The sequence below is a fragment of the Leucopleurus acutus genome, assembly GCF_964270905.1.
Source record: "Leucopleurus acutus genome assembly, chromosome: 2".
In the NCBI taxonomy this organism is placed as follows: Eukaryota; Metazoa; Chordata; class Mammalia; order Artiodactyla; family Delphinidae; genus Leucopleurus; species Leucopleurus acutus.
The window spans coordinates 87312722-87334560 of record NC_139143.1 but is presented as its reverse complement, the minus strand read 5'-3'; positions in this window follow the sequence as shown (position 1 = coordinate 87334560).

The following is a 21839-nucleotide window of genomic DNA, read 5'->3' as shown; positions in this document are numbered from 1 at the left end:
AGGTCCGGGTGGTCGTACGGGGGAAGGACAGCAACCGGCTGTGTCCCCACCGTTCTGCCCCCTCTGGGCGCCTCCAGAGAAGGGCTCCACGAGGCACGACCCGGAGTTTGCTCACCAGGCAGCCCCTCGCCCGGAGCAGGGCCTGGCATCCAGCAGGCGCCCAATACATGCCCGCCGCCGGGGCCCGCGGTGGTGGGTAGACCGAGAATTCTTATGCCACCTGTGTTTAGTCCTGGAGGAACCTAGACTTTTCAGATCGTCTGTTCTTCAAAACCTTTCTTCTAGCAGCTGATTTAGAACCAGATAAAAGTCCTAGAAAGGCCAGGAGGGCACCACCCCGTCCGGCTCTCAACTCCCCACCCAAGGCGGTGCTGCGGCCTCAGCCTGCGGGCGCAGGTGTCGGGTCTGAGAGCCGTGAAGGAGGAAAGCTGCAAAGGAGAAAGACGGCTGGGCTAGGCAACCTGGGAGTGTGAGGGAGAAAGAGAGAGAGAAAGATCCGTAGAGGCTATCTTTCCATTGCCTTAGGTATTCTTTAATCACCTGTAGCTATGTTTTGTAGTTTTCAGTCTAGAAGTCTTTCACCTCCTTGGATAAGTTAATTCGTAGATATTTTATTCGTTTTGGGTGCTATCGTAAATTGTTTTCTTAATTTCTTTTTCAGATTGTTCACTGCTAGTGTATAGAAGCAACTGATTTTTGTCTATCTTGTACCCTGCCATTATACAGAATTCGTTTGTTGACTCTGGTAGTTTTGTGTGGGTTATGGAGGATTTTTCTATGTATAGGAGCACGCCATTCGCAAAGACAACGACAGGAGAGGTTCACTGTTTTGGGTCGCTGCAGCTCCTGAGTCTTGAATTAGCATGCACAGCCTAAGCCGGGGAAATCGAAATCGGCGGGAGCCTTTCTTTGCAGGCCAAGCTCCAACCGGCAGGAACACAGCGACTCCTCCAGGCCCATGCAGGGCCGGCGCTAGGCCCTAGGATTTTCCGGGACGTGTGAGGCCCGAAAAGGGCAGATTCCGATCAACCCAGCCAAAAGCTCCCAGACAGAGGAGAAGGTTGTTCTTGGAGCCGCAGGCGCTCTCAGAGTGGGCGGCACCGGGAGCGTCAGCGAGGGCGCAGCTGGAGGGAATGCTGACTCCAGGCCGTGGGGGTCTCGGACGGAGTCGGGGGGTCCTCAGAACGTGGAGTCCTCCGGTGAGGTGTGCGGCTCGCCACCTCGCCCGCCTGCTCTGTAGCCAGTAGGGGGCAAGGCACCAAGTCCAAAAGGTAGAACCATACGGTGTTGCCGGGGGTGATCAGGCACGGGAAACCCGTTTTCTGTTAGGATTCGAATTCAGACACAAGCAGGCAGGTTCCCATCACCGCACCAATCACACCACGACCGCTATGCTCCACCGGGGACCTACGGAGCTGTGGTCGGATCCACGTTAGCCCAGCCGTCTTTCTCCTTTGCAGCTTTCCTCCTTCACGGCTCTCAGACCCGACACCTGCGCCCGCAGGCTGAGGCCGCAGCACCGCCTTGGGTGGGGAGTTGAGAGCCGGACGGGGTGGTGCCCTCCTGGCCTTTCTAGGACTTTTATCTGGTTCTAAATCAGCTGCTAGAAGAAAGGTTTTGAAGAACAGACGATCTGAAAAGTCTAGGTTCCTCCAGGACTAAACACAGGTGGCATAAGAATTCTCGGTCTACCCACCACCGCGGGCCCCGGCGGCGGGCATGTATTGGGCGCCTGCTGGATGCCAGGCCCTGCTCCGGGCGAGGGGCTGCCTGGTGAGCAAACTCCGGGTCGTGCCTCGTGGAGCCCTTCTCTGGAGGCGCCCAGAGGGGGCAGAACGGTGGGGACACAGCCGGTTGCTGTCCTTCCCCCGTACGACCACCCGGACCTGGAGGGGGACTTGCGGTGAGCGCGACGGGTGAGGCCGATCACGAGTGGGAAATGGAGGACTTGAGCCCAAGACAGGCGGCCGTCGTCTCGTGTAGAGGGGCCGCTTTCGAGGCGGCCAGGAGCAGGCGAGGATGGTCGTGGGCCCGGCGTTGTTCCGTCGGAGCCCCCAGCTCACTCGGGCTCGGTGTCCACGGTCCACGAGACTCAGTGTCTCTGAGAGCGCCGGCGAGGTTGGATAAGATAAAGACATTTGAATCTCTTTTCCGCTGGGGTTGGAAGGGACGGGGAATACATTCTGATTCCAGGATGTTACAAGAATGCCTCGCAGCCGCTCGTCTCTGTGGCGCAATCGGTTAGCGCGTTCGGCTGTTAACCGAAAGGTTGGTGGTTCGAGCCCACCCAGGGACGGACTTGGCTTAGAATCTGATGAGCGAGGTCTCAGCTGTCGCTTTTATGCGCCTGCCGTTTCAGTTCCTCCCCAGCGCCCCTCTCCCGGAATCTCCACCCAGCTGATGATCTCCGCCTGCTCCCGGTTTTTACCTGGTGCCCGTGGTCTCTTTGCACCACCTGGAGGGCTGCCCTCACTAAGTCATCTGCCTTGTACGTTCCAGGACACCTGCCAGAGGATGAAGGCACACGCACACGGGTGGCGGCCATCCCTTACTCAAGCTGCGACGTCATAAATCAAGCTCCATGGCACCGCCCGCGCGGAGTATTCACCGCCCCATCTCAGGACGCCTCCGCCCTTTCGTTTGGGACTGTCGCTTTCTACTGAAAGTGATCTGCAATCAAGGCAGAGTCAACGCAATTCCTATTCAAAATTCTCTCTTCTGCGTTTTCGAACTGCTCGCTCTTAATCCCTTGCAGTACATTTCCTTTCAGACAGTGTAGTTTTCACTCTTCACGTTAGAGCGGGTCTTTTTAAAATGTTCCCCGTGTGTGTGTACATTTAACTGTTTGAAGCTACGGAATACACTTGGAATAAATGTTTTAATGTCCTCCTCTGGTGATTTTAACATCGGTGTCAGCTCTGGGTCACTTGCAAATGACCGAGGTGTCTCTGCATTATGGAGAAGGGTCATTTCCCCTGGCTCTTTGGATACCTCAGAATCTGTGATGGAATGCCAGGCATTTGTGAAGGGTGCCTTGCTGGAGAGCTGTGTGTTCCTGGAAACGCTGAACTTTGTTCATGGACGCATTTAAGTTACTTGCAAACTGTTGGATCGTTTCCGGTCTTGCTTCTATGATTTGCGAAGTGGTTCCGAGCAGCGCTCAGTCTGGGGCTAACGAGCTCCCGCCACTGCCGCAAGACATTCCTCCTGCGTACTCTACCCCCTGCCCTCCTGAACTACGATGTTTTCTGGTTGCGGTCGTTTGTTTGTTTCCTTCTAGTCTGTCCGCTTGGGAGGAGGAGCACTATCTGTGCGAGCCTTGGTCCTGTCAAAAATTTCCGCCGACCTCGGAGAGTTTCCTCCGAGAGCTGCACGGATCAGGACTGTGCTGCACGGTGGCGGGGGGCCCTGCTGCCTTCCTCGCTAAATTAGTTCTAGCATCTCTCCCCTCTCTGGGAGTCTGTCCTGCGGACAGCAGCTCCTTCGGCCTCCCTGGACTCACAGCTCGGCTCTCAGCGTAACAAGGTCCACACTGGATTTGTCCTCGTGTGCTTTGCTGGGGAAACTCTCCAGGCAGTAAAAAGTGGAGGCATTGCTTCCCCTCCCGCAGGGGCCACTCCCTGCCCTCTTTCATTAGATGGGCCCGTCTGCCCGCCGTTTTAGTGTGTTTGTTTGAATAAACTGACTATTCAGCGTTGTGGGGCCACTGCCGCGGCCGGGCTTCTCCCTCACTGTGAAGATCGTGAGCGCGGGCTCCAGGCACGCAGGCTTGAGTAGTTGCCGCACGAGAGCTCACTTGCCCTGTAGCGCGTGGGATGTTCGCCGCCGACCAGAACTCGAACCCGTGTTCCTTGCATTGGCAAGCGGATCCCTTATCCACGGCATCACGGGGGGGCCTAGACGGCCGGTCTCGGGGAAAACTTTCTTTTGCACGTTCCCCGGCTTAGGTACTATTACTGTTGTTTGAGGCAAGAGCGCAGATGCCGTTCCCGTGCCTGCGTGCGGCGTTAGCACTCCCGTTTCAAAGTACAAGGCAGGAGAGCAAACGCCCGAACCTCTCAGCGTCTTGCAAGGCACAGAGCAGCTAAAGCCGAACTCGTAAGTACTAACGCAAACTCTCTGCGCTTGCGCGGAGAGCTGACACTCACTTCTCCCCCAACAGGAAAACAAACCAACAAAAAAAGCTCGGCTACCGCGCACCCTTTCACAGCCAGCACCGTGGCGGTGCTCCGGCACCCGCACGCCAAAACAACCAGCACAACACCAACAACAACAAAAAAAACAGAAGAAAACGGCGCGCGACAAGCGAGAGCAACCACCGTCGTCACCGAGCTATTGCCATAGGTACGGGGCCCCAGGAGTGTCGTTGCTTCATTCTACCGTTAGCACACTCGTTGCCAGGGGAGAGCGCGCACGCAGTCCCCCACTACCACAAATTACGCAGTCGAGTTTCCCCTATTTGGGGAAATCGCAGGGGTCAGCACACTCGCAGTGCAATGAGTGAGCCTCACCCTGGGAAAACCACCTTCATGATCATGGTATCTCCCCTGCCAGGTAAGTATGAATCGCTTTCCCCGCCCCCCCGTACAGCCTTAGACGCCTACACTGTACACACACGCTCCCCACCCACCCTCCGCACCCCGTCCTCTTCCACGCCTCTCAGCCCCTCCAAACGACTCTGCTAATAAAATCCAAGCAACTTCTCCCGAAAACTTCCACAGCCCGGGAAGTGGCTCGCCGGGAACTGTACCCCTACGCTGCAAGATTTACATAAGCCAAGCCCCATTCCTGACCTCTAAGGCGGCTCCTCTCCTCCAACCCCCGCCCTGTCCCCGCCCTGCCGAGATGACCAATGGGCGGGCCGGCTGCTGAAGGGGGAAGTGACGTCACATGCCCGCCCACTTCGGGAGCCCACCAAGCCGAGGTAACACGCCTCTTACCCTTTATCTGAGATACCGGCGGATTTTGCCAGCCTCCTCGAATTCTTACCTTTTGTCCTGCGTTACACGCCGGGGAAAGGAATTCTGGGATCGTGTGTTATGCTGATCCAAAATGTTTTTAAGAAATAAAGAAGTTGTAAAACAATGGATACAAGTATATATTTATGTATGTGTCTTGTGTGTAGACATGTAGATTCAGGGTTACATCTCAGAGTGCTACTCGGTGTATTTTCTGTGCACGTCCTTCCTACTTCAATCTCGTGGTATACCAGGGACCATGTTTTTCCTTTCCCCACCATACAGAATACAAGAAATGACGATTCTGAAAAAGAAGCTGATGACCAGAACAAGGGATAGGAAGATGACCTGTTTGCTTGAAGAGCGAGGTTGGTTTTTTCGTTTGTTTTCTCCACCTGGGTGAGACTGGGCTAGACCTGAGGGCGGGGCGAGGGGAGGCTGAAGAAGGCAGCCAACTTGTGTTTTCAGACCAGAGAGCAAGGAGCGGAGTGACTTGATCCTTGAGGGTGCCTTTGGCTCAAGGGGGAAGCTGACTCTTCCGGAGAATCTTGGAGCCGACAACAAAGGAACTCAGCACCCAGCTAACTTCCAGGAAGAAGCTTCCTTTCCTCCTCCTGCTTTTCCCCTTTCCCCTCCTTTCTCTCTCTGCAGCCATCAGAAATAAACTCTGGCTCATTTCATCTGAAATAGGCTTTATTCCAGGGATAGTAATAGCTCAGAGAATCTCTGAAAAAGATCTCTAGAAAAATCTCTAGAAAAGATAAGGAAACAGATTATCCCCTTAGAGCCTCCAGAAGGTAAGGCAGCCCTATTGACCCCTTGATTTTAGTCCAGTGAGACCTTTGTTGGACTCCTAACCTAGAGAACTGTAATATAATAAATGTGTGTTCTTTTAAGCCACTAAACTCATGGTCACTTATTACAGCAGACATAGAACACCAATTCAATAAGTGTCTAGCACATTCACCTTAGCAGTAATAAGATGGGGGACATAATGAACCCTATATAAATCTGCAGGTCGTCTGTCTGTCCTAGGTTGACAGGTCAAGAGATACTGGTACATGTTTAAAGCATTACATTAGGTATCTTTTTTCCTTTCCGTTTTTTCCCTAAAGGACTCTCGCCCTATTTCCTGCACAGGTGTACCCAACATGGTGCTCACTGGAATTACAGCAAATTGGAAGACAGTGGTGGTGACACAGGTTGATTTCATTTGCTTTTAAGAACGGGTTCTAACACGTAGAGATAAAGAATATAATTTATGGAAAGTTAAATACCGTAGAATCCTCCATCCCAAAGATTCATTTTTTGCAACCATTATTTTTTTAGGGTGAAGAGCTCCTTTTCAAAGGGTGAGACACAAGAATGGCTTTTGGGAATTTTCCCCCAAAGTAATTTGTGACTGGATCCTGTTGCCGAAACTTGGCCTCTGTTCACCGGTGCCGAAGAGAATTGCGGAGACAGAGTTTTAGGTGAAGCAGAAAAGAGTAGCTTTTATTGCTTTGCCAGGCAGAGGGGGCCACGGCGGGCTAATGCCCTCAAGACTGTGTGACCCACCCTGGAGGGCGTAGCGAGGAGCCTTACAGTGTTCGAGGAGCAGGGCGTGATCAGCTCGCAGACAGTTCTCGGATTGGCTGGCATCAAAGTGAAGTTTCAAGCGTCATCAACCTTCTGGTTTCAACCAGTCCAGGGTCTATGTGCTTGTGGGCGGCGCTTTCCATCCGGAGGGGGTCTGCGCCCTGTAAAACCACTTAGGAGTGTGTGTCGGGCCTTCATCGGTAGCTTCAGTGAACTGGGAGTTCGGTGATTCTGCCGTGTGGCGGATTTATAGTCTACGTTGCTGCCCGTTCCCCAGCCCAACAGCTGTTCTTTGTTTCTACACCTTCACGTTCCCGAATCATTAACTCTTGAGTCAGCACTTTACTTCAAAAGACAAGGGCACGGGGCCTCGTACACGGTTTCAATCCTGACCAGCTCTGAGATTTACACGATGCATATGCTGTTGTTTTCATAAATGTTAACGTCCATAAAATGAAGTTCTTAAAAGCATTATTTGAGTTCTCCATTGACTACTGATTACACCATCAATGCCTTCCAGCCCTGGCAGCACAGGGAGGAAGGAAGAATTGCTGGGATGCTTGCATCACCACAGGGCAAGAGGTCCTCAAATTTTACTGCTTTAAGTAAGACTTCATAGTTCGGCTGACTTTTCATCCATTCTTGCTGATTCTGCCAGTGAGTTCCTCTGTAGTGACAGCCAAAGGCACTCATGGAAAATACTTAACCAAGCGTAAAGGCAGAAGTCGAGGTCACTTCATCTACTACGGAAGTGGGCATGTGTCTACCTCAGGCCTGAGTCTTTCGCTGGGTCTTTTGGTAACTGGTGGCGGTGGTGGTGACAATGTTTGAGTTGTTTTATTTTTTGTTTTATCTTTATTTTATTTATTTATATTTTTGGCCACGCCGGCGGGGCCTGCGGGACCTTAGTTCCCCGACCACGGATCGAACCCCTGCCCCCTGCAGTGGAAGCTCACAGTCTAAACACTGGACCGCCGGGGAAGGCCGTGAGTTTTTTGTTCATGTTGTCGTTCGTTTTAGTTTCTCAACTGTTACTAGGAAATAATTGTGGAGCAAGTGCTTGGTTTTAATTCTGGAAGGCAAAAGAACGTAACTAAGGACTTTTCCCGAGGAACGCTTTGAGATCTTTATGTCCATTTGTGGTGTGACTTACCCACTTTTCAATTAAGGATTCTTAATTAAAGGAAAACAAGCTTATTTATAGGTTTGAATCAGTGTTATAGAACAATAGGTTTTCGACTGGGATCCGCAGCCCACCCGCATCAGAAACGTGTGGTCTGTGTTTACGTGAAAAACTGCCGACTCTAGGGCCTCACACCAACGAAACCTCCGGGGATTGGAGCCCAGGAAGGAGCTTCTGTAATCTCCACAGCTGATTCTGAGGCACTCTAAATGTAAGAACTGCCCTTTAATATTTTTAGATAAGGGGATTGTTACAAAATGACAAGAGGGTAGATCATTCTTTTAAATTTAGACTTCAAGCATTAGACAGTGAGGTGAGCTCTTTGTGACAGTTTGTCTTTCCTATTCTTCCCCACTCAGCCTAGGGACTCGTGCAGAAATTAGAGACAAAGTAGGGGAAGAAAAACTTCTTTCTTTACACACATTTTGCTTTAATAGCCACCGAAAAGATTGTTTCATTTCCTCTCACTGACCCTGTCCACCAGTTATGTTGGCCTTTAACGTATCGCTGTAGCAGCATGTATAAATATATATCATACATGTATTCACACATACGCACCTTCGAAAGCACTGTGAAGACACAGACTAGGCTATAGCACAACTGGGGGCCGCTCACATGTCACTTAAAAATGGTCACTGGTTCATTTACACAAGACTTTCAACAGGCTTGGTGTGGCCCGTAGCCCCCAAGTCCCAGGGAGAAGTTAGGATGACAAAATCGGACAGTATGTTTAGAGTGAGGTCAGTACCCTTCTTGGAGCTCATAAAAGAATAGAAATAGGAGGTCTAGGCTAAGCACGAGACGGCATCTGGGAGTCGCTGCTCTCACCACGTGGATTCAAAGAACTCAGGTGTTGCAGTGTAGACCGACGCCCAGCCTGAGGGTGACCCAGCTGCGCTGGCCCCGGGTCAGGTCGTGGGGCCCCGGCCAGCACCGTCCTGCAGGGCACCGCTGCTCAGTCCTGAGCTTCTCGATCTGCCGTGGAGCTCCAGCGTGGGGACCACATGCTCCATTGCTAGGAAGCAGGTCCTATTTCCCCTGAGTTGACCCTCGGAGGATGAGGCGAGAAACGTGCTGTTGCTGGTTCCCAAGCCCCTGGGGCGTTCAGAAGCAGTGCCACAAGGTCCTCTACAAACTGTGCCTGTTTTGCTCAGTGCTGGGCCCGGTGGACCTTGGCTGGTTATTCCTCAACTGCAGGAGAGGCCCTCTGCCTTTCGCCCTGCCCCACCAGGCCACATCTCTGACTCCTTCCAGACCTTCCAGCAGGTGTGGAGAAGTGGGGCCCAGACCCTCCTCAGCAGACAGGGAGCTGTGAAGAAGGGGGACCCCCCATCCTCCCTGCAGTTTTAAGGACCTCTGGTGGCTTTGCTTCTTGGATGGCTCCTGGAAGGCAAGGGTCACAGGACTGGAGTGCATGGCAGAACCCTTAGGGATTTCACCTGGAGGCCAAAATACCACAGTCAAAGTAAGACTCCATTATCAGGCCCTGCTGGTGGCTAACTGAGGCTGGAGAGGGATCTGAGTGGTGACAGAAGCCGGGAGCACGCTGAGAGCCTGTCACAAGGATGAGCTGAGGGCACGCGCTGAGGTCTGGAGGAGCAACTGGGGCCACCAAGTTAGAGGAAAAGGTTCCCACTGCCTCCGTGGTCATATCTCTGCTCAAAGCCACTGCACACCAGGTGTCCGGATCCTATCACTCCCTCTTCAGGGGCCAGTTCACTCTCCAGTTTACTTTGGAGCAAAAGGATGGCTTTTGTGATTTCCCAGGTAAAGAAGTGCTTAGTATGAAACGTGCATACAGACATTGTCTTTTGTAGGAAGGAGAGGACGTTTTCTAGGGTGAGAATAGCTATGGGAGTTTGGGGTTGCTGGTTCTGGGTAGCTCTGTTCTCTCCACCTTCTCTCTTTGCTTCTCCAATTGGTGACTGGTGTGGCTAGGGAGGAAAGGGGCCTGGGCGCGACCACCCACCTCTGGAAACATGACTGTGCTGAGCTGAAGCCTCTGGCTTTTGTGGCTTCCCAGGAAAAGCAATGCTTAGTATGAAACACGCACACACAGACATGGTCTTTTGTAGGAAGGAGAGAACGTTTTCTATAGTGAGAATAGCTATTGGAGTTTTGGGTTTATTTTGCTCAAGAGTTCATTGAGAGTCTTCATTCTGTGTGTTTATACTTTTCCAAAAAGTTAGAAACTGTTGAGCCTTTATTTCTTCAAATATTTTTCTACCCCAGTCTCTCATCTCTTTTTGAGACAACAATTTTGGATATACTATATTATTTAACATCGTCCCACAAGTCACTAAAATTTCTTTTTCAGTCTTTTTTTTTCTTTGATTCATTTTGGATAAATTCTTTTTCTATGTCTTCAAATTTAAATGAAAATTTCTTCTGCAGTCTCTAATCTGCTATTAACCATATCCAGTAATATTTCTATTTCAGATATTTTGTCATCTCTAGGAATTCCATTTATACTTATATCTTCCATTTCTCTCCTTATGCTCATATTTCTTTTCATTTTTGACCATATAAGCATAATTATAATATATGTTTTAATATTTTTGCCTAACTCCATCATCTCTTTCATTTCTGAGTTTGTTTCTGTTGTCACATTTTCCTGTCCTGTGTATAATACTTTTTATTAGAAGCTGAACATTATGAATTATACATTGTTGGTTACTGAATTTTGTTTTTAAAGATTGTTGAACTTTATGTTCCCCAGAAGTTAAGTTACTTGTGTTCAGTATGATTCTTTTGAGGCTTGTTTTAAAATTCATTCAGGGCAAGTCTATAGTAGTCTTTGCTTGAGGGCTGACTTGGACCCACTTCTAAGGCATGGCCTTTTTGATGTCTCTATTGGATGTGAGATTTCTCCATTTTTCCACTCTGGCTGTAGTGATCTCCAGCACAGTGTGATCTCTAGGAATTATTTGTCTTCTTCCTAGTCACTGTTCTTTGCCTGGAATCTGTCCTTTCCCAGCCTCATGGAGGTTTACCCTACCATACACAGATTTATATTCAGCTATTGATTCATGGGTGCATTATGTATATTTCAGTAACTCTTCTCTGTATGTCTCCCTCCTTAGTTACTCTGTGCAAAAATTCAAGATTTCTTGAACTGTGTTTATTTTCTTTAACTCAGCAATTTTCCCGCACTTTGTTGTTGTTGTCATTCCTACCCTGTGCCATATTCCAGAAATTGTCTGCAAGAAGAAAGCTTAGGTGTGGTAGGATTCACCTTGTTTGTTTTCTTTCAGGGGTCACAGTTCAGAGCTTCTTATTGTCCAATGTCTGAAAACTCTTTTTCTATATTTTGTCCAGTTTTCTTTTTTTTAGAGTCACAGATTTATTTATTTATTTATGGCTGCGTTGGGTCTTTGTTGTTGCGTGTGGGCTTTCTCTAGTTGCGGCGAGCAGGGGCCACTCTTCGTTGTGGTGCACAGGCTTCTCATTGCAGTGGCTTCCCTTTGTTGTGGAGCATGGCCTCTAGGTGTGCGGGCTTCAGTAGTTGTGTCACACGGGCTCAGTAGTTGTGGCATACGGGCTTAGCTGCTCCGTGGCATGTGGGATCTTCCTGGACTAGGGCTCGAACCTGTGTCCCTTGCATTGGCAGGCAGATTTTTAACCACTGTGCCACCAGGGAAGCCCCTCTCTTGCCTCCTTAAACTAGCTTATGTTCATCTGCCTTAGATGATGGAGGATTCACAAGTAGTAGAAAGCATGAGCCTCTGTTCCTGTGGCTCAGTGAGGCAGGGTGTTGTCTGGTTCCAGTGGAGTTACCATGAAGAAGCCTCTCTATCCTCCTTTCCTTAAGCTTTCCCAGTTTTGGGTGTGGAAAGAACTCAGTTGCTCCAGTTCAGCAACCCCTCAGCTCATTCTGCTTCACTAGTTGAACCAGCTTTTAAAAATTTTACAGCTGCATATTACTCCATTGTGTGGTTGTACCATAATTTTCCAGCCCATATCCTAGGTATGAATATTTAGGTAGGTTCAGTATTTTGCAATTAAAAATACTGCTCAAGGGTTTCCCTGGTGGCGCAGTGGTTGAGAGTCCACCTGCCAATGCAGGGGACACAGGTTCGTGCCCCCGTCTGGGAAGCTCCCACATGCCGCGGAGCGGCTGGGCCCGTGAGCCATGGCCGCTGAGCCTGCGCGTCCGGAGCCTGTGCTCCGCAACGGGAGAGGCCACAACAGTGAGAGGCCTGCATACCGCAAAAAAAATTAATAATAATAATAATGCTCAAATAGGTCATGTGTATTTATCTTTTCTTAGTAGACATAGATCTTCAGGGTAAATTTATATAAGTGGGATTAATGGGTCAAAGAGTAAATGAATATGTAGTTTTGTTAGCTATTCCCCTATAGGGGAATTTGTATTCCCACTAGCAATATAATAATAGTGCCTATTTAGTTATATCTCTCTAAAAAAGCTTGTTGTCAAACATTTGAATTTTTGCCAATCTGATAAGTGAGAAATGACTTATAAGTGGAGTTTTGAGTTTCACTAATCATAAGTGAAGTATAATAAAATTCTGGTTAATTGTCTGCTCATATCTTTTGTCCATTTTTTGTCATTTCTACCCTGATTTTTAAAAATTTATTTATTTAATTAATTTATTTTTGACTGCATTGGGTCTTCGTTGCTGCACACAGGCTTTCTCTAGTTGCAGTAAGTGGGGGCTACTCTTCATTGTGGTGTGCGGGCTTCTCACTGTGGTGGCTTCTCTTGTTGCGGAGCACGGGCTCTAGGCACACATTCTTCAGTAGTTGTGGCATGTGAGCTCAGTAGTTGTGGCTCGCGGGCTCTAGAGTGCAGGCTCAGTAGCTGTGGTGCACGGGCTTATTTGCTCCACAGGATGTGGGATCTTCCCAGACCAGGGATCGAACCCGTGTCCCCTGCATTGGCAGGTGGATTCTTAACCACTGCACCACCAGGGAAGTCCCCAGGGGTATTTTAAAGTTTTCCTTGTATAAGTTTTACTCATTTCATGTTGATTTTATTCTTGAATATTTTATTTTTATTGTTGCAATTTTATTTTATTTTTTATTAAAGTATAGTTGATTATAATATTGTGATAGTTTCAGGTGTAGAGCAAAGTGATTCAGTTATGTATATATATTTTTTCAGATAATTTTCCATCATAGGTTATTACAGCATATTGGATATAGTTCCCTGTGCTATACAATAAATCCTTGTTGCTTATCTACTTTATGTATAGTAGTTTTTATATGTAAGTCCCATACCCCTAATTTATCTCTCCCCTCTCTCCCTTTCCCCTTTAGTAACCATAAGTTTGTTTTCTGTCTGTAACTCTGCTTCTCTTTTGTATATAGATTCATTTGTATTATTTTTACATATAAATATTTTTCCACATATAAGTGATATCATATAATATTTGTCTTTCTGTGTCTGACTTACTTCATTTAGTAGGATAGTCTCTAGGTCCATCTCTGTTCCTGCAAATGGTAATATTTCATTCTTTTTTATGGCTGAGTAATATTACATTGTGTGATATATATATTACATCTTCCTGAACCACTCATTTGTTGATGGGCACTTGGGTTTTTTCCCATGTATTGGCTATTGTAAATAATGCCTCAATGAACACTGGGGTGTGTGTATCTTTTCAAATTAGAGTTTTCATCTTTTCTGGATCTATGCCCAGGAGTGGGATTGCTGGATCATATGGTAACTCTATATATAGTTTGTAAGGAATCTCCATGCTGTTTTCCATAGTGTCTGCACCAAGTTACATTCCCACCAGCACTGTAGGGGGGTTCTCTTTTCTCCACATCCTCTCCAGCATTTATTATTTGTAAACTTTTTGATGATGGCTATTCTGACTGGTGTGAGGAGATAACTCATTGTGGTTTTGATCTGCATTTCTCTAATTTAGTGATGTCAAGCATCTTTTCATGTACCTGTTGGCCATCTGTTGTCTTCTTTGGAGAAATGTCTATTTAGGTCTTCTGCTCATTTTTTGATTGAATTGTTTGTTTTTGATATTGAGTTGTATGAGCTGTTTGTATATTTTGGAAATTAAGCCCTTGCCAGTCACATCGTTTGCAAATATTTTCTCCCAGTCCATAGGTTATCCTTTTGTTTTGTTTATGGTTTCCTTTGCTGTGCAAAAGTTTTTAAGTTTGATTAGGTCCCACTTGTTTATATTTGCTTTTATTTCTATTGCCTTGGTAGACTGACCTAAGAAAACTTTGGTACAATTTATGCCCTAGAGTATTTTGCATGTGTTCTTTTCTAAGACTGTTATGGTGTCATGTCTTATGTATAAGTCTTTAAGACATTTTGAGTTTATTTTTGTGTGTTGCATGAGGGTGTGTTCTAACTTCATTGATTTACATGTAGCTGTCCAGCTTTCCCAACACCACTTGCTGAAGAGATTTTCATTTCCCAATTGTATATTCTTGCCTCCTTTGTCAAAGATTAATTGACCATAGGTGTGTGGGTTTATTTCTGGGCTCTCTATTCTGTCCCATTGATCCATATGTCTGTTTTTGTGCCAAAAATACTATGCTGTTTTGATTACTGTCACTTTATAGTATTGTCTGAAGTCTGGAAGGGTTATACCTTCTGCTTTGTTCTTTTTCCTCAGGATTGCTTTGGCAATTCTGGGTCTTTTATGGTTTCGTATAAATTTTAGGATTATTTGTTCTAGTTCTGTGAAAAATGTCATGGTATTTTGATAGGGATCGCATTAAATCTGTAGATTGCTTTGGGTAGTATGGCCATTTTAACAATATTAATTCTTCCAACGAAGAGCATAGGATATCTTTCCATTTCTTTGAATCATATGCAATTTCCTTTACCAGTGTTTTATAGTTCTCAGCACATAAGACTTTCACCTCCTTGGTCAGGCTTATTCCTAAGTATTTTTTAATGTGATTTTACTTATTTATTTATTTTTGGCTTTGTTGGGTCTTTGTTGCTGTGTGTGGGCTTTCTCCAGTTATGGCAAGTGGGGGCTACTCTTTGTTGTGGTGCGTGGGCTTCTCATTGTGGTGGCTTCTCTTGTTGCAGAGCATGGGCTCTAGGCGCGTGAGCTTCTGCAGTTGTGGTGCATGGGCTCAGTAGTTGTGGCACATGGGCTTAGTTGCTCTGCAGCATGTGGGATCTTCCTGGACCAGGTATTGAATCTGTGTCCCCTGCATTGGCAAGTGGATTCTTAACCACTGAGCCACCAGGGAAGTCCCTGATGTGATTTTAAAAGGGATTATTTTTTTACTTTCTCTTTCTGATATTTCATTGTTAGTGTAAAGAAATGCAACAGATTTCTGTAGTTAATCTTGTATCCTGCTATCTTGCTGAATTCTTTCATCAGTTCTAGTAGATTTTGTGTGGAGTCTTCAGGGTTTTCTATATATAGTATCATGTCATCTGCATATAATGACAAATTTTACCTCTTCCCTTCCATTTTGGATAACTTTTATTTCTTTTTCTTGTCTGATTGCTGTGGCTAGGACTTTCAGTCCTCTGTTGAATAGAAGTGGTAAAAGTGGGACTCCTTCTCTCATTCCAGATTTTAGCAGGAAGGTTTTCAGTTTTTTACCAGTGAGTATTATGTTGGCTGTGAGTTTGTCATAAATATCTTTTATTATGTTGAGATATATCCCCTCTATACCTACCTTGGTAAGAGTTTTTATCTGGAATGGATGTTGAATTTTGTCAAATATTTTTTCTGCATCTATTGAGATGGTCATGTGGTTTTTATCTTTTGTTTTGTTGATGTGTTGTATCACGCTGATTGATTTGCATATGTTGAAACATCCTTGTGACCCTCTGATTCATCCAGCTTCATCGTGGTATATAATCTATTTTATGTGTTGTTGGATTTGGTGTGCTAAACGTTTTGTTGAGAATTTTTGCATCTATATTCATCAAAGATATTGGCCTGTAATTTTCTTCTTTGGTATTGTCTTTGTGTAGTTTTGGTATCAGGGTGATGGTAGCTTCATAGGATGACTTTGGGAGTGTTCCCTCCTCTTCAGTCTTTTGGAAGAGTTTGAGAAAGATTGCCTAAGTTCTTCCTTGTATGTTTGGTATAATTACCTAGTGAAGCCATCTCGTCCTGGACTTTTGTTTGCAGGGAGGTTTTTTTGTGTTTTGTTTTTTGTTTTTATTACAGATTCTATTTCACTTCTATTGATTGGTCTGTTTAAATTGTCTATTTCTTCTTGATTCAGTTTTGGTGGGCTTCATGTTTCTAGAATCTTGTCAATTTCTTCTAGTTTGTCAAATTTGTTGGCATATAATTGTTCAGAGTATTTTTTTTTGTATTTCTGCGGTATCAGTTGTTATTTCTCCTCTTTCTAAAGGTTTTTTTTAAAAAAATATTTATTTATTTACTTATTTGGCTGCACCAGGTCTTAGCTGTGGCACAAAGGATCTTTGTTGCCACATGCAAGATCTTCATTGTAGCATGTGGGATCTTTAGTTGCGGCATGTGGGATCCTTTAGTTGTGTCATGCAAACTCTTAGTTGCTGCATTTGGGATCTAGTTCCCTGACCAGGGATCAAACCTGGGCCGTGTGCATTGGGAGTGCAGAGTTTTAGCCACTGGACTACCAGGGAAGTCCCAGTATTCCTCATCTTTAATTTCTCATTTTGTTTATTTGGGTTCTCTCTCTTTTCTTCTTGGTGAGCCTGGCCAGAAGTTTGTCAATTTTGTTTACCCTTTCAAAGAACCAATTCTTGGTTTATTGATTATTTTTCTACTATTTTTTAAATCTCTATTTTATTTATTTCCTCTGATCTTCATTATTTCCTTCCTTCTGCTGACTTTAGTTTTTGTTTGTTCTTCTAATTCTTTTAGGTGGTAGCAAAGTATAACCCCAAGTCCTGTTTCATTCACTTCTCAGGTTATATAAGCGTGGCATTCATATTAATTCTTTGATTACACCACAGAGATGGTACACCCTCTGCCAACTGCAACCTGATAAGATTAATGGTATCCAAATCATGTCAGTGATGGGCTTTGGCATATGCCAACCCTACCAAAACATGCATGATCAAGCACAGGTTAGTGAACAAGTTGTGTTTGCTGTCTGTTATGTCCCTGTTCTGTTGGGTCACAGCAGGACACTAGTTGGCAGCATCTAGTGAGTCAGATATGGAGCTTAAGTAAAAGTTGTGACCATGGGTGAAAATTTGTACAGACTTCTTCTTGAGTACATGGACTTAGACTTTTGGGCTCATGTTAGGATTACGTCAGTGTCCTAGGATAGAAAATCACTGCACTAGGATGAAAGAGGCTACAATCTTAAGAACCCCCTTCTGCTGTGGTTGACAAGACCCCAAAGCCAACTCATGCCCTAACCCCACAAAGCTGGGTCTTAAGTTTGAAAAATGAGCACAACTGTTGCAGACATGTATTCCTGAGACACTGTTATAACACTGATGCAAGGGAGATCTCCCAACTCTATCCCTTCAAACTACTCAAAATTGGCATGCACAATAAATATTCATAATCAAAGAGTTTTAACAATAAGAGAGTGCTTCTGGAAGGCCTATGATACACAGTAATTTATCATGAGGATAAAATAGCTACCCTATAATGGTGTTGTTAAAATTAAATGAAATAATTTTCTACAAGGAACAAAACACAAATTTGAATGTCCAGGATATTGTGAAGGAACAAAACAGTTAAGTTGGGAATGTGCCTGGTGATCACCTAAGTATCTACATCTTACCAGTGGAGACACAAGAAATCAGGATTTATCTCTCATTGTTGAGGTCCCATTGTAACCTCATTTGCTCGGGGAATCCGCAGGCAAATGTTCCATAGTGTTTTTCTCATATGTGTGGCCATAGATACGGATTCTGAAGGTAAATAGAAAACACACACAGAGTATGGGATGTCTACTCAGTGGTGGGGTCATGGGGTCATGGATAGCCAGCTTTGATAGATTGTATTACTGTTCCCAACTATTCACTTTCTCCCCTGTAAGATGACTATACATCCAGCCCTTAGGTAATAGACTTCAGTGCCTCCCAATATGCAGGGTCTGTATGATTTGCTTTGGTCAGTGGAATGCAAGTGGATGTGATGTACTCAATGTGAGCTAAAGCTTTAACTGTGCTTGCTTAGATTGTCCCTACCCTTTGCCAAGAGAGCTACAGAAACCAAACAGGGGCTGTGCTGGTTAAACTCTTTGCTAATCTTTCCATGTCAGTACAATAAATTCACCTCATTCAAAATAAATTTTTAAAAATATACTTAATATGTATATATTAGTCCAGGGATCCCAAATCCCCTGGCCGCTGACTGGTAGCGGTCCATGGCCTGTTAGGAACTGGGCTGCAGAGCAGGAGATGAACAGCAGGTGAGCCAGTGAAGCTTCATCTGCTGCTTCTGATCACTCCTCATCACTCCCCATCACTCACATTACAGCCTGACCCATGCCCCCCATCCGTGGAAAAATTGTCTTCCACGAAACCGGTCCCTGGTGCCAAAAAGGTTGGGGACCACTGTATTAGTCTATAGTATGGTGTCCCATAATAGAGTCCTTGCCCATCTTGATGAACATTTATGAAGTTATTTCAAACTTTTCACTATTGGGCTTCTCTGGTGGTGCAGTGGTTGAGAGTCCTCCTGCCGATGCAGGGGACATGGGTTCATGCCCCGGTCCAGGAAGATCCCACGTGCCGCGGAGCGGCTGGGCCCGTGAGCCATGGCTGCTGAGCCTGCGCGTCCGGAGCCTGTGCTCCGCAACAGGAGAGGCCACAACAGTGAGAGGCTCGTGTACCACAAAAAAAAAAAAAAAAAAAAAAAAAAAAATTTCACTATTAATACCACCTGATACTTGAACTCAATGTGCCAGGCCATGTGCTGAGCACTTTACATGTATATTATTTTCTTTGTTCCTCACAACAATGTACAGGGTAGGTAATATTCTCTTCCTCATTTTACAGATAAGAAAACTGAGCCACAAAAATATTAAGTTGCCTGAGGTCAGAAAAGTAGTTGGGGGTAGAGTCCACATAGTCTGGCTCCAGCACCTAAGCTATACCCCAAACAATGCTACAATAAACATCTTTGTTTATAGACATGTAACTATTTCTGCAGGAAATCCTGGAAGGGAATTGGTGGTAAAAGGAACTCACAGACTTGTAGCACATGAAGGCTTAATCAATTTATCTTCCATCCACAGTAGATGAGCATGCCCACTTCCACCACTTCTCCAGTTCTGAATATGACCAGTCTTTTTGTTTTGTTTTCCAATCTGATGAGGAAAACAGATATTACATTACCTAAAATTTCTTTGGTTATATGTCTGATTGAAGATCATTTTATAAACTAATTGGATGTTTTTAGCTCCTTCTATTTGAATGGCCTGTTCATATCATTTGCTTATCTTTCTATTGTCTGGTCTTTTTTTAATAGTTGTGTGAAGCTCTTCACACATTTTGAATTTTAATCTTTTGTTGAATTCCTTATTTAGTATTATTTATACACAGAAGTTTTGAATTTGTATGTGTAAGACTTTTCCTTCACTGTTCTTGGATTTTCGTGTCTTACTTATAAATGCCTTCCTTTTCTCCCAGATTATACAAATATTCTCTTATATTTTCTCCTAGTAGTTCTCTAGTTTTGTTTTTTATATCTATCTCTGGAATTTGATACAATGCAGTCAGGATCTAACCTTACCTTTTTCCCCAAATAGATAACAAACATTATTTATTGATAATCATCCTTTCTTACAATGATTAAAACTAACATCTTGATTGCAAACTAAATTCCTTTATGTACATGAGGCTATCTTTTTACACAACTATACCACACTTTCAATCACTATACTGCTAGTTTGTTTTTAAATATTTCTTTTCAATTTTTGTCTTTCTTTTAATTTTTTGACACATTTTCTTTTCCAGTATTCAATATAAATTTGAGAATTAACTCATCAAAGTCCATAAAAATTCAACTGAAATTTTGATTGGATTGCCTTGACATTACCAATTAATGTTGGGAGACTGGCAAACTTAATAATTTGTACAATACTAAGATTTCCTACCTGGGAACAAGATATTTATTCAAGTCATATTTTATGTCTTTTAGTCAGGTTTTATTGTTTTCTTCAAATAGGTCTTGCATATTACTTATTTAGGAAATGTTTAGTTTTTCCTGCTATAGGTTTTATCCGTTTTTGTTTTTTTATAATTTTTATTTGAGCTGCTACTTTTTCCATTGCACCTGCAAAGATAGGGACTCTTTTTTTTTTGGCTGCACTGCACAGCTTATGGGATTTTAGTTCCTTAACCAGGGATTGAACCTGGGCCCTCAGCAGTGAGAGTGTGGAGTCCTAACCACCGGACCGTCAGGGAATTCCAGGGACTCTTTTTCATTTATTATTATTTTGTTTGGCTGCATTGGGTCTTCGTTGCTGTGTGCTGGCTCTCTCTAGTTGTGGTGAGTGGGGGGCTACTCTTCATGGAGGTGCGCAGGCTCCTCATTGCAGTGGCTTCTCTTGTTGTGGAGCACGGGCTTTAGGCGCGTGGGCTTCAGTACTTGCAGCTCGCAGGCTCAGTAGTTGTGGCTCGAGGTCTCTAGAGTGCAGACTCAGTAGTTGTGGCACACGGGCTTAGTTGCTCCGCAGCATATGCGGTCTTCCCAGACCAGGGATTGAACCTTTGTCCTCTGCACTGGCAGGCAGATTCTTAACCACTGCACCACAGGGGAAGCCCCCTTTCCTGCTATTGTTAATGGGATCTTTTATTCTCTTACTTTTTTAACTGGTATATAGGAAAAAACATCAATTTGTGTATGTTGATCTTATATTCTGCCCCTTTATTGAACTTTTTAGTACAAATAGTTATTCAGTTGATTCTTCTAGATTTTTTAAATTTCCACTTATAAAAAATGTTACTGCATGTTACTGTGACCTTTAGTAAATGGCTTAAAAGGTAAAATAAATGTGTTTTCAGAGTAAGAATGAGTCAGTAATGCCTAACAGAATGACAGATAACCATTAAAATATACTGGCATATATGGGGCCAGAGAGGATAAATAGCAACTATCTTATTTTGTTGCACTACCAGCCATAAAATTGTAGGCTATGTGGACTTTCAGTTTGACCCAAGATGATGAGTCTAAACTCTCATGTTACCGAACCCACGTCCGACTGCTTGCCGCTTGAAAGCCAATTCTTGAGAGACAAGTGTTGGTAGGAAAGGAAAGGTTGCTTTATTTCAGAGCCCGGCAACCGGGGGAGAGGGTGGGCTCCTGTCGGAGAACCAACTCCCGACTGCTGCTCAGGGGAAGGGGCTTTTAAAGGGGAGTTTCAGGGCTGTATAGGCAGAGGGAGGGAGCAGAACAGCACAGTCAGCTCTGACAGTCATCTTGAAACCGGTAATGTGGTGGTCTGATCAGTGTCACCTTGGTTGTTTTAAGTACAGTTAATCTTTAGTTCCAGAGTTTGCTCCCATTTCTTTGAGGCCAGTTCTCGGAACTGTGGCAGCTTATGTCATGGCTTCAATTTGGTCATCATGTAGTCATCCTCCTCCACCTGGTGGGGGCTTTGGTATCTGCAAAACAGCTCACAGGACATGGCTCAGAATATTGTCTATAGCCCTTAAGGAGGAACTAAAGGTCCTTGACTGTGCTTAATGATTAAACTATTATTATTTGGTCTCCTTTGACTGTTTTCCTTGGTTTCTGCATTTCCTCACTTCTCTGATCAAACCTATTCTTTGGCTAAAGATTTTCCACAGACAAAAGGCAGGCTGAGGACAGGGAGTGGGGCAAGGACCATATGGTCCTGCTCCGTTTCACTAATACATCTCAACTTATTTATCTATTAATTATTTTAAAGTTTACACACAGCAAATTCACTCTTTTTTTTTTTTTTGGTTTACTGCTTTATGAGTTTTAATAATGCAGAGATCCTTATAACCACCACCACAAGCAAGATAAAGAACAATTCTAACACTCCTTAATCAGTCTCTCAACCCACCCCTAATCCCCAGAAACCATTGATCTTTTTGCCATTACTACAGTTTTAGCTTTTCCTCAATGTCATATAAATGGAAATATACATTATATTAAATTTTGAGACTGGCTTCTTCCACTTAGCATAATGCATTTCAGATTCATCCATGTTGTTTGTGTATT